The following is a 17,489-nucleotide window of genomic DNA, read 5'->3' on the forward strand; positions in this document are numbered from 1 at the left end:
TCACTAAGGCCCCCAGCAAGAAAAAAGGGAGCATGGGGATCCAATTTGGGTCTAACAAGCAGTAGAAACTGGATTTGCAGTAAAATAAAAAGACTGTGATTTCCCCAAACTGCTCTATCTGGTGTTATTGGCTGAGTGGAGCCAGAGCATAGCAGGCCCTTCAACATGCGGTTGCCTGCTCATTGGCCTTGAACTTCAGGGAGTTACATGACTTTCTCATTTGCAAATAGATGTTCATGGTCACTATTTATTCAAAGGGCTGCTGGAAGAATTAAATAATATTAATAAACCATAATAAGAACTTAATAGAAGATAGTTGATACTATCATCACACAAAAGAGCTAAATCCATAGCTTTTGTGTCTCCTTTCTATACTAGTATTTCTTCTGCCTCCACCTTTGCGGTTGGGCCATTATCTCTCAGCGAATCTTCTTTGGGCAGCTATTTTGTCCCATCAGACTTAATACTGCTTATCTATATAAGGTCTGTACTTCGTAAAATTGAACATAAATGTATGGTTTGCATTTACTCCCTCTCACTCTATACACTCACAGCCTAGCTTTGGGTCTAAGCTGACTTCTAGTTGACTCCTGATTCAATAAATATTTGTCGAATGTTGTTGAGTGAATGGCTAGAAATCTGGTCATCATAGCTACCACCCTCGTGATAAATACAGACATGAGTGAAAGTTGGGGCTCCTTTATGAGCTGTAGTATATAAACTTTTAAAAATTCTCCAGAGACTTGTTTTCTTACTTCTGAATGGCTCAGCAGAAAGACTTTGGAGAAAACGTGACTGAGGGAGGCCATTTACCAACCTCTGTGCCTGTGGCCTTAATTACTTCATCTATAAAATGAAAATGATAGTGAATCCACAGGAATGTTATGAAGACTTAGTATTATATTGAAACAATTTTCAAATTTATGTTTACCTAAGAGTAACCATTTTTAAAGCCAATATGACAGAAAATCCCAAGATACAATAGATCCAGTGGAACTTCAGAGGGTAGGAGACCGTCTGCTTGGTGCTTGGAGTGTCCCCAGGACACCATCTCATCAAAAGCTCTGTGGACCACAGTTTCAAATCCACTGACACGGACTCACAGAGAGTATGATAGACTTGCAGCAGATAGCATTTCTGTCTTTCTCTACTTTTCCTCGTTCCATTGAGCTGAGATTGCTGGATAAATAAGTTACAGATCCATTGGCAGGGGAGTAGAGGGGTGCTTGACTTTCCTCCAATATGAGATTTCAGTTTTCATTTAGAGACATACAAAATAAACTAGCATCTGTGCTGGCAGTTCTCTAGGTTTTAAATTGTTGAAATTGCATTAAAGCAGAGATTCAAATCATTGAGCAGAAACTTCAGACATGAAAGAAAGAGCACTTCTCCAGTCCTGTTTCAAGTCTTCTAACATTCTGTAGATAAAACTGAGCCCCATCCAGGAATAAAGCAAGAAGCATCTTATATAATAAAAGGGTAATATGCAAATTGACTGAACGGCAGAATGACCGGTTGCTATGATGCACACGGACCACCAAGGGGCAGATGCTCAACACAGGAGCCAGGCTCATGACTGGCAAGTGCAGCGGTGCAGGCAGCAGTGCTAAAGATGTCTGGGGAGCGGGCCTAAGCCATCAGTTGGATATCCCTCAAGGGCTCCCGGACTGCGAGAGGGCGCAGGCTGGGCTGAGGGATCCCCCCGCCTCCACCCCCCAGTGCACGAATCTCATGCACTGGGCCTCTCGTTATTTGATAACATCATGGGCATGCAATTGGTACAGGACTATCCACAGTAAAAGCAAGTAGCAAAAAATATTTTCACAGCTACAAGTTGAAGATGAAACAGCTACAAGTTAAGGATGAAACACATAGGTAATAGTCAATTTCTTGTTGTTTTTCATTTCCCTTCAATTGTCAGAGAGAGGGAGAGGGATTGGTTCATGGTGGTTTCCAGCAGTGAACCCTCCTCATAATTGGCACGTTTTCTTCTCTTCCTCCCCAGACACAGTCCCCTCAGCCCTGCCAGGCTCATGGCTCTGGCAGGTCTGCCTGTCACCATCAGCCAGAAATCTCAGCCAGACCCTTGGCATCTCCTCCTCTCCTTGTGGGGCCCCATCCACTGACATCCCAGCCTCCAGATAAAACAGTTCAGTTGCACATGCACCCAGGGCACCATCTATTAATTTTTGCATTTCTTCATCTTTCAGTTCAGCTGATGGCCCTTGGTTTACACTTAATGGTGCTTTTCACTCTGCCAGCATGCATTGCTTTATCTATTTTTTATACAAAAGGTCAGCCCATGGAGACAGCTTGGTAGGTGATCCGCACAGCCCAACAAGTGTCAGGATGCCCCTCCTCAGCTCATCAGAACGGCTCCTACCAGCCCCACATAGAATTGCCCCTCTTCCCACAGGCAGCTCAGCATTGGAGGACATTTCCTAGGAAAGGAGCAAAAACATCCAGTCTGCACAAGTGCTCAAAAAATAACCTGGACCCTGGTTGTCATCTTTTATCCAAGCCTGCTCTGTCCCTGTGAGAAGATATTCAAGACTTACAAGCAACAAATTTACATTATCTTTTGAGTTTCCAAGTCTGAGGGAAAAAAGTCTCAGCAAGGCAGGCTTAGCTAAAGCCCAACAATGCTACTCATCCACAAGTTTAATTTTGAAGGAAAAATAACAAGTGGTCGTAAATTATTTCCTAAGGTTGCTTTGGACAAAGTACAATAGAATATCATTACTTTAGTCCCTGCCAGCCGAGCACAAACCAGAACAAACCAACCTTTCTCTCAGTAAGGCAGGTCTTAAAGGAACTTGATTGCTGCTTACTGCTCCCCTGTCTGCTTTGATCAGGAAAGCTAAGGAGCTGGCAGGGCCAGCCTCATTCCCAGCAGGCTCCTTAGCCTGTCTGCTGCAGAGAGAAATGCCCCCACGGGGTTAACTTGCTGTATAAGAGACAGAGTGAAAATTGTCCAGACAACCAAGAAGGACTCATGGCCTCAATCAGCCTCACAATGTGAGAAGGCCTATTTCACACCAAGGAGACTGAAAGGCAGTGCCTAGTGGGCCCTCTTCCAATGCCTTCCCTGTGCCCTAGAAACAATGAACTAGCATTGCCTGAGCTTCTTGTTATTCTTACCAAGAACAAAGAACAGTGTAGGTGTCGTCAGAAAAAAAAGCGGGGGGGGGGGGGGAGAACTGAAGGGAGGAATCAGGAAGAAATGCCCTGGGTGACAAAGGCAACAGAAGCAAAACGCACCTAGGAATCTGAAGAAAGTGGCTGCTAAGGAGATGGCACTCCCTGAGGTTCAAGGCCAAGAGTGATTATCTTCCCTACACAGTGCTACTGGCCGGGTGCACATGACCATAGGAGCAGCCTCAGGCAGCCTGGGGACTTTATTTCCCCTCTCCATTAGAGAGTAGGACAGGTGATCCAAGGAGGAGCAACCAGGGTCTCTCCCAGAGGGCAGGAATTTGGAAACAAGAGAGAAAATTTACATTATTATTGGAGGCCAGGATCTATGACATGTGGGTATAGCTAACAGCCACTTTGCTCAGGACTTCAAGTGAAGGACTTTTTGGGTCAGAGTGGGGAGCATTTACCACTCACCAAATGTAAAAGCAAAGAGAGCCACTTTGTCGATAAGATAGCGTGAGGCAAATAGATACACAGGGTCTCAGGTTTCAAACCATTGCCTTCATGGACAAGCTTGCCAGGGAATATCCCCTCCCCGAGCAGGTCAAATATTCCTCCTATTTCACAATCAAGCAGAAATCTGCAGAAAGTCCTCTTTCTTCATTCATCAATATTTGTTGAATCAAGGACTATTCCAGGCACTAAACAAAACTAAACAACAAAATCTGACTTTTATAGAACTTACATTCTAATGAGAACTGATTAAGAATAAATCAGAGCCCTAGTTGGGTGGCTCTATTGGTTGGAGCATCATCCCATACAGCAAAAGGTGGCCAGGTTTGATTCCTGGTCAGGGAACATACCTAGGTCGTGGGTTCGATCCTCAGTCAAGGCACAAATGGGAGGCAACTGATCAATGTTTCTCTCTCCCCCTTCCTCTCTCTCTAAAACCAATAAAAACATATCGAGTGCGGATTAAAAATTAAATTAAATTTAAAAATAAGTCAGAGAATATAAAAAGTAAATAATATAGCTGGTACCAGTTATGGTAAATATAGTGTAGTATCAGAATCAGATGTGTTAGGGAAATCCTTGCAATTTTAAACATTGAAATTTTAAGTTTCAAAGTAGACTTTTCTCAAAGGAGAATAGATTTTAAGGAAGTGAGGAGGGAGCTGTGGATATGTAGGGACAAGCATTCCAGGCAGATGAAACATCCAATGTGGAAGCCCTGAGGTGGCGAGAGCAAGGAGGCCAGTGTAGCCGGGCTGATTAAGAGTGGGGAGAGAGACGCCAAAACCGGTTTGGCTCAGTGGATAGAGCGTCGGCCTTCGGACTGAAAGGTTCCAGGTTCGATTCCGGTCAAGGGCATGTACCTGGGTTACAGGCACGTCCCCGGTGGGGGATGTGCAGGAGGCAGCTGATCGATGTTTCTCTCTCGTCGATGTTTCTAACTCTCTATCTTTCTCCCTTCCTCTCTGTGGAAAATCAATAAAATATATTTAAAAAAAAAAAAAGAGTGGGGAGAGTGATGAAGTCAAGGTCAGAGAGGAAGGGGGCACTGATTGTATAAGGCCTTGTTGGCCATTGTAAGGATATTATCTTTTGCTCTGAAACAAATCAGGAACCATCAGAGGTGTTCTCTAGGTGAGCCATGTTACCTGACATATTTCTTTTCTTTTTTTCTATATGTTTTTTATTGATTTTAGAGAGAGAAAGAGAGAGAGATAGAAACATCAAGGATGAGAGAGAATCATCGATTGGCTTCCTCCTGCACACCCCCTACTGAAGATTGAGCCCACAACCAGGGCATGTGCCCTGACCGGAAATCACACGGTGACATCCTGGTTCATGGGTCAATGCTCAACCACCCAACCACATTGGCAGACTTAGATTTCAACAGGTCATTCTCACTGCTCTGTGGAGAACACTGAGGGGACCAAAGTATTAAAAGAAGCAGGGAATTCTTGGGAAGTAAACCAGGAGAGATGATAGTGGCTTGGGTCAGGTAGTAGCATGGAAGGCAGTGAGAGTTATTCAGCATTTCAGATATATTTTGAAGGTATAGACTTTCTTGATGTTAATTTAGGTTATTTTTACATTATCCTCAATACTCTAATCACCCATTTATTCACTTACATTATTGAACCTTGACTTGTGTTCAACCCTGTGTTAAGCTTTTTAAGCAATAAAAGATGATTTAAAACAAGAATTCCAGACCCTATGGAATTTACAATTTACTTGGGAGGGAAGGAAGAAACTGACAACTATTTAAATAATTATAATAGTGGGGAGGTGGAGTGATTACTGTCATAAAGAAATGAAGATCAGCATTGCAAGAGTTCCTGCTTTTGAAGGTGCCAGACTTGCCTAAAGGCTGTAGGAGACTCTCAGGTTCACCACAGGGCAGCGAGAACCACCTCACAGTATGGTATAATCATCCAGCATTTAAACATGGCTCATTTAAAGAAGCTTATAGGTTTCTGTTTTATTTTGCAGAACTACATTTGAGGAGATTATGGTTTTGTCCTGGAGGCTATTATGGGAAGCCCAGTGGCCTCTTCAGGGATATAGGACTTTTCCTGCAGTTTCTGGGGCTGCTGCTGACAGGTAGCCTCAGGTGTCAGCCCTCTTTAGGAATTGCTTTGGCTCAAGAAAGTACTTTTGCCAAAAATATGCCTTCTTCCCAGGGTGACCCAGGCCCCTTCTTCCAACTCAGGACAACTCTGAAGGGTCTTCTCAGTTTCAGAGCTCTTCGTTGCCTGAGGCCTCACTAAGACAACATCGCAGTCTGATTTCTCTCCCTGCCCAACCCTACTTCTCTTCCTGTCATCTATAGGTGATAGTCCCAGGAACACATCCATATGAACTTTCTGCACCCTAACCTCCTTCTTCGAGTCCACTTCTTCAGGAACACAACATGCAGTACGTTTATGTAACTACATTCAGTGAGCCAGATAGATGGACTTCTATACTTGCCCATCGGCATCTAGTTCAAGGTTAAAGTTTGCCTTTGAATGAGCTTCTATGATTTATTTGTCAATAGAAAAAAACTTTATAGCTCCCTTTTGTCTGAAACTGCCAAGAAACAACTGAATTCTTCAACCACATGACAGATTTAGTCATCAGAAGAATTGAGAACAGAAATGTGCTTAGGCAGGATCATAAACTTAAATGACAATGATTGTCCCCTTAATACACAAAATAAGTGAATGAGGTAAGAAAAGGGTGCATGCTGGGCACTGGGGTGAATTAGAGAATGAATGATTCATCAAACAGGGCAGCTATCTTTAGGCCCAATCTGTTGCTGGCATTGCAGATAAAAACCCAGTGTTTCCAGCTCTTTTGATGTTTCATGAGAAGAAAAATCTGAATGTGTGTGAAATCTTCCACTTTTTAAACATTGGCAGCTAATTTTAAAAAAGTAATGCGCTCATCTGGCCAAACTAAACACATTTGTGCCATATTTGGCTTGCCTTCACCAGTTTATAATCTCTGGCATAGAGCATTCTTCTTATGATCCTTCACATTGTCAGTAGTAGGCCTGTCTTCCCACATGATGTTGATGTGAGGGCTTCGCCATGTGACCCGCCCTGGGACTGCTTCCATTGTTAGGAATACAACAGACTGAGGTAGGCCTTAGCTGAAGTTAGAGTAAAAGTATAATAGGCTGACATGATTGCTGGCATTTCATAACCAATTATCTGGGGGTGAGAAGGAGGACTGGAGTAGAACCCCAAACTCCTTAGTCAGTAATGCTCAAACCCATTGATAGACATTGTCTATCACTAGCTGTGTTACTGTATGACTTGATTTAGTGACTTTCTTGTGTGCCCTTGAAGTAACAATATTGCTAAGAAATAACAATATATGCTTGAGAAATACATATTCCAGGTATTTGTAATGCTCTAAGTTTATGTTAAAAATGCCAAGTAAAGTAAAAAAGAATACTGTATTTTCATTCAGAAAAGAGAATAGAACTTCTTTTCTTTCTTTATTAAAGGAATATGTCATGAACTCTTTACTAAAAAATCCAAGCACTGTCACCCATCACCAATGAATGACCTTCGGGTAAATTATTGAACTTGTGTATCAGTTTCCTCGTCTCTAATAGGCAGGTAATAGCATCTACCTTAAAGAGTTGTTGTGAGTTTTAGGTAAGGATTTGATGACACAAAAGAAATGTTTTATGTGCTATCTATTATTATTAATAAGTTTACAAAAAAATGATTGATTAAGAATAATGTAAAAAAGTAACTAAAAATGTGGCCATAAATATTAACTTAAAAATCTTCTTTTGATAAGGTAGGAAATTGCTTCTTACAAGTTTGTTTTACATACAATAGTTTGTTAAGAATTGAATGATGATAGCTACCAAAGTCATTAGGATTCTACATCATTTTAAAGCAGGTACTTTCTTCATAGATATTCAGAATAAAATAATAAATGGAAGGTGATGGAAATGGTTATAGAGACTTAGAGTATTTTCCCAAGCATAAAAAAGTTGATGGAACCATGACTCTGTACAGGGGTGACATAAAATATCAATTCAGGGAAGGATGATAAAAACTTATTTTAAAGCATTCTGTCAGATACCTCCCAGAACTGCTAAATTGCCTTTCTATTCTCAATAACAGAAGTCAAAGGCCTCCAAGCCAGTATAAAAAATGTGAAACAATCCATCCCAGAAGCAGCACCTGATAGGAGAAAACAGGATTTCCAAATCAATTTGTCATGATCCAATATGGATTAAGCAGTTTATGTGTTTTGACATTTCTCATTTGCTAAGTGCCAGCATGCCAAAGTAATATCCCTATGATACATATACAGACCAGAACATTTATCATTATTTATTTAGGGGATTTATAGCCCCTTCCCTCCAGAGAAGTCATTTGAAAACAGAAATATTTTGAAATTGGACTGCAGGTGGTTTCACCTGATAATAGTTTAATCTCATCATTTCACTCCTGCAGTGGAACACCATGCTCTACCACCTCAGACAAGGGAGGAAGGACCTTCCAGATTTATGTAGTGAACACGGGGGTAGACTTGAACAACTACCCCTGATAAAAAGTATAGTTCTCAAGTTAGATTATGGTGATGAATGCAGAACTCTATAAGTATACTTAAAACCAATGAAGAGTGCATTTTAAGCTTTCTGATATGTAATTATATATCAATAAAACTGATTTTTTGAAAAGAGAAGTGATAGACAATGATTTGTATTCTAGAACCTTCCTGTTTAAGTATATATACTTTATTCCCTTCCCAATTGTCTTGCTATTGCATTGGGCACAACTAGAAACTTAGAGACTCTTAATAGGGGCTCTTAAATAGAGATTATTAGAAGTGCAAGAGATCGGATGGGGTAGAGAAATGATTTCATTTGGAGTCAGACTAATTTGAGTTTGATTACTAATACTTTATTGACTATTTGACCTTAAGCAAATTACATGATCTCCCTGAGCTTCAGTTTTCTCATTTGAAAAACAGTGATATAATACTTTTTTCATTAGGTACAATGAAATTAAAATCAGATAATTTAAGTAAATTAACTAGCACAGTGCTTGGCCGACACTACCTCAATAAATGTTTGCCCTCCCTTCCCAGAACTCCCAGCTCCCCTGGGAGTTTTATGAGTTGAGGGGGGCAGGGAAGAGTGAAGGTACATACAAAAATAAGTGAAGGGACATCTTTCCAATATGGTGCAGATGCATATAACTTAAAGTGACTCCCAGAGGCTCCATTCTCCAAAAGTCCTCTTCAGCCCATTTTGGAGATGTTTGGAGAAATATACAATGCATAAAAGAAGATGAGAAAGAGAAGAGGGAGGAACTAGAGAAAAATTAGTAGGTGAGTGTAGGGATTTTACCTTGACACGGTGATAATCGATCTCTTAACTGGAGAGTTATGAGTATCATTAGAGAACACAGTTCCAGCATCTCAACCCCAGCTGTCCTTCGATGGCACCCCTTGGTGTAAGTGTCAGTTTATACAAGTTATCGTCATTTTTGCTTGTGTGTATGTATTACATTCCTATTTGAATCTTATGAATGTTAATTATCTCTTGAGTGTATTGGCTTAGGTACACTGTAGAATTGCTGTTAATAGTTGACACTGAAAGCAATGGGCTAAAATACCAAGCTAGAGGGCTTCTGCCTTAAAATTAAAGGGGTGGGTTGGAGTGAACAGATTAAAAAATCTGTGTTTCCAAGCATCAAAATGTAAAGTAAGTGAATTAAGTACCTACCCATGCAGACCCTGATTTCTGCTTGGTAACCAGCGAGAGAAGCATAACCATGGACTCTTCCAAACCAAGAGCAGTACCTCGGCCTCACAAATTAGAGATCCAAGGACGAGCATTCCAGCAGGGCCTGTGCTCAGCACTGACTGGGGTGAGCACTTCCCATGCCACCACATTTAGACCAGACAGTGACACTCAGGGTGGATTGCTAAGATCAGGAAACGAAGCCTTGGAGATTACTGGTCCATGCTGCCACTAAAAACACGAGCCTAGAAGCCAAAATGTTTCTAGTTCTCAAATTTATGATCTTAATTTTAATAAAAGCCTCTCCTTATCATCCTGTTCCTGAAGGATGGATAGAAGTCAGGCTTCACCTATTCCCACAGAAGACCATGCTTGGGAGAGTTGGGCTTGAAAAATTAATGATGGACAAAAGGTCTGAAATGAAAAGTACCTAAAGAATTCTAAAGAAAGTTACTGGCCAAATAATTTTTACATGCTCAGTTGCCTGGATTTACAGATGAAAGGAAATTTGAGAGGTAGCTATAAAATAGGGGACAATGAAAAAGATTTAAGACAAAGGATTATAGTCATGAACTAAATGAGGATACCTCAAAACTGTGAAACAGACGTGAGGGGGGGGGAGACAAACACTAAGGTTGGGAGGAGTTTCAGGTAGACCATGCCTTCAGTTCAGGCTTTGGATGATCATTAGCATCCTCTGGCTCCCACGGCACACAGCACAGTAGCTAGGAGAAGTGGGTCCTGTCAGCAGAGGGGAATATGTGCCCTGATGCCACTTCTGCCCAGAAAACCTGATCTTGCTCCAACCACTGCATACCTAAAAGGACCCTTCATGGTTCTGACTTTGTACACAGTGAAGTTCCGATTCAGTGCTCCTATCTACAAAAGGATTGGGAAAGTGTATGTTTAGCATTTTTTTTTCCTTCTGTAATGGGAAGCTGACTCTCCACAAATACTCATAAGATGGGGAATTCCCTTCGCACAGACAGGAAATCAAATCCTGGACAGCTAAATGAATAATAACTGTTCACTGCTGCATTGTTTCACTTTATGCCACTTACTGTGGCCTCCAAGTACTACACAGACAGTCCCATAAGGCCCTCCTCACCACATCCCAAAACTCCAGAAAGTTGCAGAGGTCCAGGGATTTCTGTGGAAAGCATAAATTGCTTCCTAAACCTATCTTGCCCCTAAGATTGTCTATGTTGGATCTGATGAAATTTCAAATTCCCAGACCTCCCAGATTCCTCCCCAGAGTGGTTGGAAATGTCCCAAACCATAGAGTTCTTTTGCAATGAGCTCCAAAGGAAATTGCAGAACTAAATATACCCCAAGGTTATGACACCATTCAAATCTGTGCCTCTAAATGTTTCTATTAGGCCATGCTGCTGACTTGTGCCCCTGTCATGGACTTTGCCCTACAGGAATCTTCAACACTTGCAATTCTGGGGAGCCCAGTATACTGTGAAGTCCCTGTCATTGGCACCTACCTAGCCTCTTTTCACATAATCTTTTAAATTTAGGTGTAGCTAAGTTTATACAACACAGATTTTAAATCTACATTGTGACAATGTAGATTTAAAAACTGTGTTGTATATTCACCAATGATAGATCTGATAAGGGGTTAATATCCAGAATATATGAAGAACTTATAGAGCTCAACACATGCAAAAAAACCCCACACATTTCAATTAAAAATGTGTAAAAGACCTGAATAGACACTTCTCCAAAGAAGAAATACAGATGGTCAATAGACATATGAAAAGATGCTCAACATCACTAATTATCAGATAAATACAGATTAAAACCACAATAAGATATCACCTCACACCTGTCAGAATAGCTATCATCAATAAATGAACAAACAACAAGTGTTGGAGATGATATGGAGAAAAGGGAAAGCCTCATGCACTGTTGGTGGGAATGCAGACTGATGCAGCCATCATGGAAAGGAGTATAAAAGTTACTTCAAAAAATTAAAAATGAAACTGCCATTTGACCCAGTGATCCCACTTCTGGGAATATGCCGAAGAAACCCGAAACACTAATTTGAAAGAGTATATGCACCCCTATATTTATTGCAGCATTATTTACAGTAGCAAAGATTTGGAAGCAGCCTAAGTGCTCATCAGTAGATGAGTGGATAAAAAAGCTGAGTAGTACATTTACACAATGTAATACTACTCGGCCATAAAAAAGAAATCTTACCATTTGGGACAGCATGGATGAACATTGAGTGTATTATGCTAAGTGAAATTAGCCAGTTAGAGAAAGACAAGTACCATATGATTTCACTTACAAGTGGAATCTAAAGAACAAAATAAACTAACAAACAAAATAGAAATACACTCATAGTTACAGAGAATAGATTGTCAACTGTCAGATGGAAGAGGAGTTTGGGGTACTGGTGAAAAAGATGAAGGGATTAATTAAAAAACACACAATCATAGATGCAGACAACAGTGTGGTGATTACCAGAGAGAAAGCGGGTGGGGGAGGAAGGAGAGGGTGAAGGGGGGATAAATGGTGATGAAAGAAGACTTGACTTGGGATAGTGAACACACAATACAATATACATATCATGTATTCTAGAATTGTACACCTGAAACCTATATAATTTTATTAACCAATATCACCCCAATAAATTCAATAAAAATTAAATGAAAACTGTGTTGTAGTTTACAAAAAGCATCCTGATTAAGACTACCTGGTTTCAAATCTGGCTCTGCCACTCACTAGATATATGATCTTGGGCAAACTGAACCTTAGTGAACCTTAGTTTTCTCATCTGTAAATTGGGAATGCCAAGAGTCTCTGTCCCATAGGGTTTCTGAGAGGATTAACAATAATACATAATGATGCATGAAAAGTGCCTAAAATATTCAATGCCTTGACAATCCTATTATCCACTTTTTTTATCACAAAATTAAGGCTTAAGAAGATTAAGATACTTGTTCAAAATTCTACAGCTATTATTGTGGGTAGTAACTTTTCCAAATTCATTCCAAAGAGTTGGCTAAGGACTCGGATGAGCTTTGGAAAAATTCGTAAAAGCAAACAGCAGATGATCTAAGAGACAGGAAATCAAGAGATCTAAGCCCAGGTTTATACATTTCAAAAATGGATAGATTGAGTTCCAGGTTAAGATCACATTTCTGTAGCAATTCCTGGTAATCTCCAAATTTCCCCTTTTGGAATAGGTGTAAGGACCTGGAAAAATTTTAAATGTACAATATTGCAGGAAATTAAGGATAATGGTGAATCATTTGTATAGTTTTGGAAGAACTTCTAGTACAAAATGGATGGAGGTAGACTAATCAATAAAACTGCTGGACTGGATATGTATTGTTCTCTAAAACAGAACAGTATGTGCTGCTTAGATGTTGGTAAAAAATGCCAAACCTTCCTTCCCATCTTGCAAGATGGCGGGTGAAAAGAAAACTGAGAAGCCGGATACTAAGGAGAAGAAACCTGAAGCCAAGAGGAAAAGGCACCTAAGAAAGGGAAGCCCCACTGCAGCCGAAACCCCGTCCTCGTCAGAGGAACTGGCAGATATTCCCGGTCCGCTATGTATTCGCGAAAGGCCATGTACAAGAGGAAGTATTCGGCCCCTAAATCCAGGATTGAAAAGAAAAAGGAGAAAGTTCTTGCTACTGTCACAAAACCAGTTGGTGGCGACAAGAATGGTGGTACCCTAGTGGTTAAACTCCGCAAAATGCCTAGATATTATCCTCCTGAAGATGTGCCTCGAAAGCTGCTGAGTCAGAGCAAGGAACCCTCCAGTCAGCATGCGAGGAGATTGCGGGCCAGCGTCACTCCTGAACCATTCTGATCATCCTCACCAGGTGCCACACAGGCAAGGGGGTGGTTTTCCTGAAGCAGCTGGGCAGTGGCTTGCCATTTATGACTGGACCTCTATCCCTCAATCGAGTTCTTCTTCGTAGAACACACTAGAATTTGTCATCGCCACCTCCACCAAAATTGCTATCAGCGGTGTGAAAATCCCCAAACATCTCACTGATGCTTACTTCAAGAAGAAGAAGCTGCGTGAGCCCAGACACCAGGAGGGTGAGATCTTTGACACAGAGAAAGAGAAATACGAGATTACAGAACAGCGCAAGGTTGACCAGAAAGCTGTGGTGGACTCTCAAATTCTGCCAAAAATCAAAGCTGTTCCTTAGCTCCAGAGCTACCTCCGCTCTCTGTTCGCTCTCACCAATGGGCTTTATCCTCACATACTGGTGTTCTAAATTTCTTATAACAACCTGATTAAATAACTGGGGGGAAAAAATGCCAAACCTTATAGCCACTGTCCATCATCCCACTGTCTTTCAAGAGCTTGAAGTTAGAGAGTCAAAAAAAAAAAAGTGCATCCATCCCCAACTCACCTTGCTTCACCCCACCATGCAGGCACTCTCTTATAGGTTGTAAAAGTTACATCCCCCATGTGGCTACCACACCACTATATCCCCCAAACATGCATCGGTATACTCCTTTAACAGGCATTCTAAAAGACCTAGAACTTCAAAAACATAATGACCAGAGTATATCATTTTTGGAAATAAACAAAATGAGATCAGGCAAAGGCAAAACCTGATGTAGCAAGGAAGGTAGTCACCATCACTTGCATTACACAAAGACTTAAAGGCGGGCAGAAGAGTGGGATAGTTTCATAGCAGAAAAAGGGAAGTCTCCAGGTAGGCCCTGATTGGAGTCTGTTGGCCGGGAGAAGCTAGGAGCTAGGTGTTCCATATGATTGGTTAGGGGTGCATGTTTGGCTTTCTCTGGTTGGTGCTAAAGTGGAAGCATGGGTGAAAAATAGGGAAGCTGTCAATTATTAATCAAGTCATGATCATTTGGGGCTGATTATAGTTATTGTTTGTCTTCTTGGACTGATTGCTAGAGGTAGGAATGAGACTTTCTTTAGGTCTGACATATAAAGAAGGCTGGCTTCCTGGACTGGTTACTGTAGATGAGGGGTTAGTTTCCTGGGCTGGTTGCTGCAAATCCCTATTTATATATTCAGACTCAAATTTATAACATTTTAGGATGTGCATGTAGAAACAGAGACAGGGGAACTCTGTTTTCAGAATATGTTCGACATTCTAATTGTTCACATAAATGCTTCTGAAAAGAAACATGAACTGCCACAGGTGACTTGAGGTAGAGTTTCTCAATCCCAGAGTCAAAGCTCTTAAGTTGCAGGGCAGGAGAAGGGTTGATCTAAGCCTAGGAGAACTGTACTGAATAAATTCTACTTTTAAATGCACAACTCTGATATTGGTCGGAGACAGGTTTTCAACAAGCACCTAAGTGGATACTGAGAGCAGCCAAAGAAAGACTTTATTTTCTATCTGTTGGCAAACACTAAAGCTAGAACAATGCCTCTTCAATCAAAGATAAAGAAGCAATAAATCCTCATTTTCCTTGTGAATGATTTTTTTATGGTATAAAGAAGGAAATATCAATTGTCTTAAAGACTTCAAGGAATTATCTCTGAAAACTATTTGTTGTAAGTTAAAGAATAATTTTCAGGAAAAGAGATTTCATTTTTCTGAAAGATATGCAAGAAATCAGAGACTTCATAGAAAAAATTTTATATAAAATATGTTGCTCTAAAAAGAGATCAAGGTAAGGCATAAAGGTAATAGAAAAAGTTAAAATGTAATCTGAGATAAGGAAAAACCTGAGGTCTTCTCAAAAACTACAAGAGTAAGATTAAAGTAGAGTAAACATCTTTAAAAGAAAGAATTCCCACATAATTAGCTCCTAGTCTACCACAGAATACAAAAGAAAAAGAAAAAAAGATTAAGCCCAGCCCAGGTGAGCATTGTTTTAGGAACCAAGAGGTTTCCCATTCAAGGCACATGCCAGGATTGTGAACTAGATCTCTAGTAGGGGGTGTGCAGGAGGCAGCCGATTAATGATTCTCTCTCATCACTGATGCTTCTATCTCTCTCTCCCTCTCCCTTCCTCTCTGAAATCAATAAAACTATATTTTTTTTAAAAGAAAAATGATTAAGAGTAGATTATCAAATGGAGGAAAAAGTAACAAAGAGAAAAAAGAAATTAATATATATAATGATATATATTATAATGATATATATATAAGTATATATTATATATATTAGAAATTAAAAATAAACACTTTGAACTGAAAAAAGTAACTCCATCTTTAGATAAAAAAGATTTTCTTCATTCCAGAAACAGAATGTAAAATTTGACAAATATGTTAGATCAAGAAAAAACAAAAATCCTGGTTTTCAACAATTAAAGAGACATCATATTATCTTCATATTTCTCTTCTATCAGAATAGATTCCAAAAGAAAGTAAAATGATGTTCATAAAATTAGTTAAGAAATTAGAGAATTTCCTCTATCAAAATAACTGTTTATTCACAAATGAGATGGAAAGATTTTTTTTCAGGCATGATAAGGAAACTGAAAAATAGTTTTCATGTAGATTGCCTGAAAAACATATTTCAAAATATATTTCAGATGACCAAGAATTTCATAACAATTAAATGCCAAAAATATGTAGAACAGCATAAAGAAAAACCCAGACAGCCCGGCCGGCATGGGTCAGTGGTTGAGTGTCAACCTATAAACCAGGAAGTCACGGTTCAATTCCCGGTCAGGGTACATACCTGGGTTGCAGGCTCAGTCTTCAGTGTGGGGCGTGCAGAAGGCAGCCGATCAATGATTTTCTCTCATAGTTTTGATGTTTCTATCTCTCTCTCCTTCTCCCTTCCTCTCTGAAATCAATTTTTTTAAAATATTTTTTAAAAGAAAAACCCAAGACTGACCATTGAATAAAATTAAGCAAGTACATAATTATATATCTAAGCATTTATATCTAAGATTGAGATAAATTAATATAAAATATAATATAAAATTTTAAATTATCTTTTATGAAATAAGGCAGTAGGCAAAAATTGTGTAGTTACTAATATATGTCAATAAAATTTAGATGTATTAGCAAAAGGATAAAAATGTAAAAGTTTGCTAAAAGTGTGCTGCATTTAGCCTTACATAGGGCAAAGTAAGAAGTTATTATATTGCAATTCATCAATTAGAAAAAATTTAGATTAGATTGTGTATTTTTTTAGAAACTTAAAAGTTAATCATCACTGGAATTATAAACAGGATGCACACCTGTTTTCCAAATCATTACAGAACAAAAAAAGGAAGATTCAAAGATCTGCAAAGAATAAGAATAGCTAATATTTATTTAACTCTCACTCTATGCCAGGTGTTGTACGTTTGCTTTATTTTTTTAAATTTATTCCTGACAACTATTTAGTTCATTTATTTTTCTCATTTCTTAGGAAATGAAATTGAGGATCATATATTCAGTGATTTATTCAATGACAAATAGCTAGTAAGTGTCAGAACTGGTATTTTAACTCAGAAAGCTGGGCTTCAGAGCTAATGAACCATAAGAATATGTTATTTTCCCCTATATGTTCAATGAGTTTAATGAGAGTTTATGCTATGCCAGAAACCATGCCATTAATTCAGTTACCCTGATAACAGCTCTGCAAGATAGGTAAGAACATAAAAAGAAGAAGCAGAAAGCAGAATGAGCTATCAAACATACCAGTTTACCAGAGACTTTAAACTCTTACATTAAAGTAAAATAATGTATGGATTTGAATTTTTATATTTACTTTTTCCCCCATTATTTATTTCTAAACCTGAAATAAATGATGCAAAAAAGTAAAAGTAAATAATTAAAAAGATACACAAGGTTAGAGGCAAAATGCAAAGAGAGAAAGAAAGAAAGAGAGAGAGAGAGAGAGAGAGAGAGAGAGAGAGAGAGAGAGAGAGGAAGGAAGGAAGGAAGGAAGGAAGGAAGGAAGGAAGGAAGGAAGGAAGGAAGGAAGGAAGCAAGGAAGGAAGGAAAGGAGGAGGGAGGAGGTAGAGAGGGAGGGAGGGAGGAGGGAGGGAGGAAGGAAGGCAGCAAAGGAGGGAGGAGGGAGGTAGAGAGGTAGGAGGAGGAAGGAAAGGAAGGAGGAGGAGGGAGGTAGAGAGTGAGGAGGATGAAGGTAGGCAGGAAGAAGCAGGAAAGAAGGAAGGAAGG

General features: G+C 39.7%; 1 pseudogene; it reads left to right on the forward strand.

Annotated features, from left to right (window-relative positions):
- The first annotated feature begins 12,828 nt into the window (after positions 1-12,828).
- On the forward strand, positions 12,829-13,656 carry LOC102433545 (annotated as a pseudogene).
- Positions 13,657-17,489: the final 3,833 nt, after the last annotated feature.

This window comes from Myotis lucifugus, unplaced genomic scaffold (genome assembly GCF_000147115.1).
Source record: "Myotis lucifugus unplaced genomic scaffold, Myoluc2.0 scaffold_33, whole genome shotgun sequence".
Taxonomy (NCBI): domain Eukaryota; kingdom Metazoa; phylum Chordata; class Mammalia; order Chiroptera; family Vespertilionidae; genus Myotis; species Myotis lucifugus.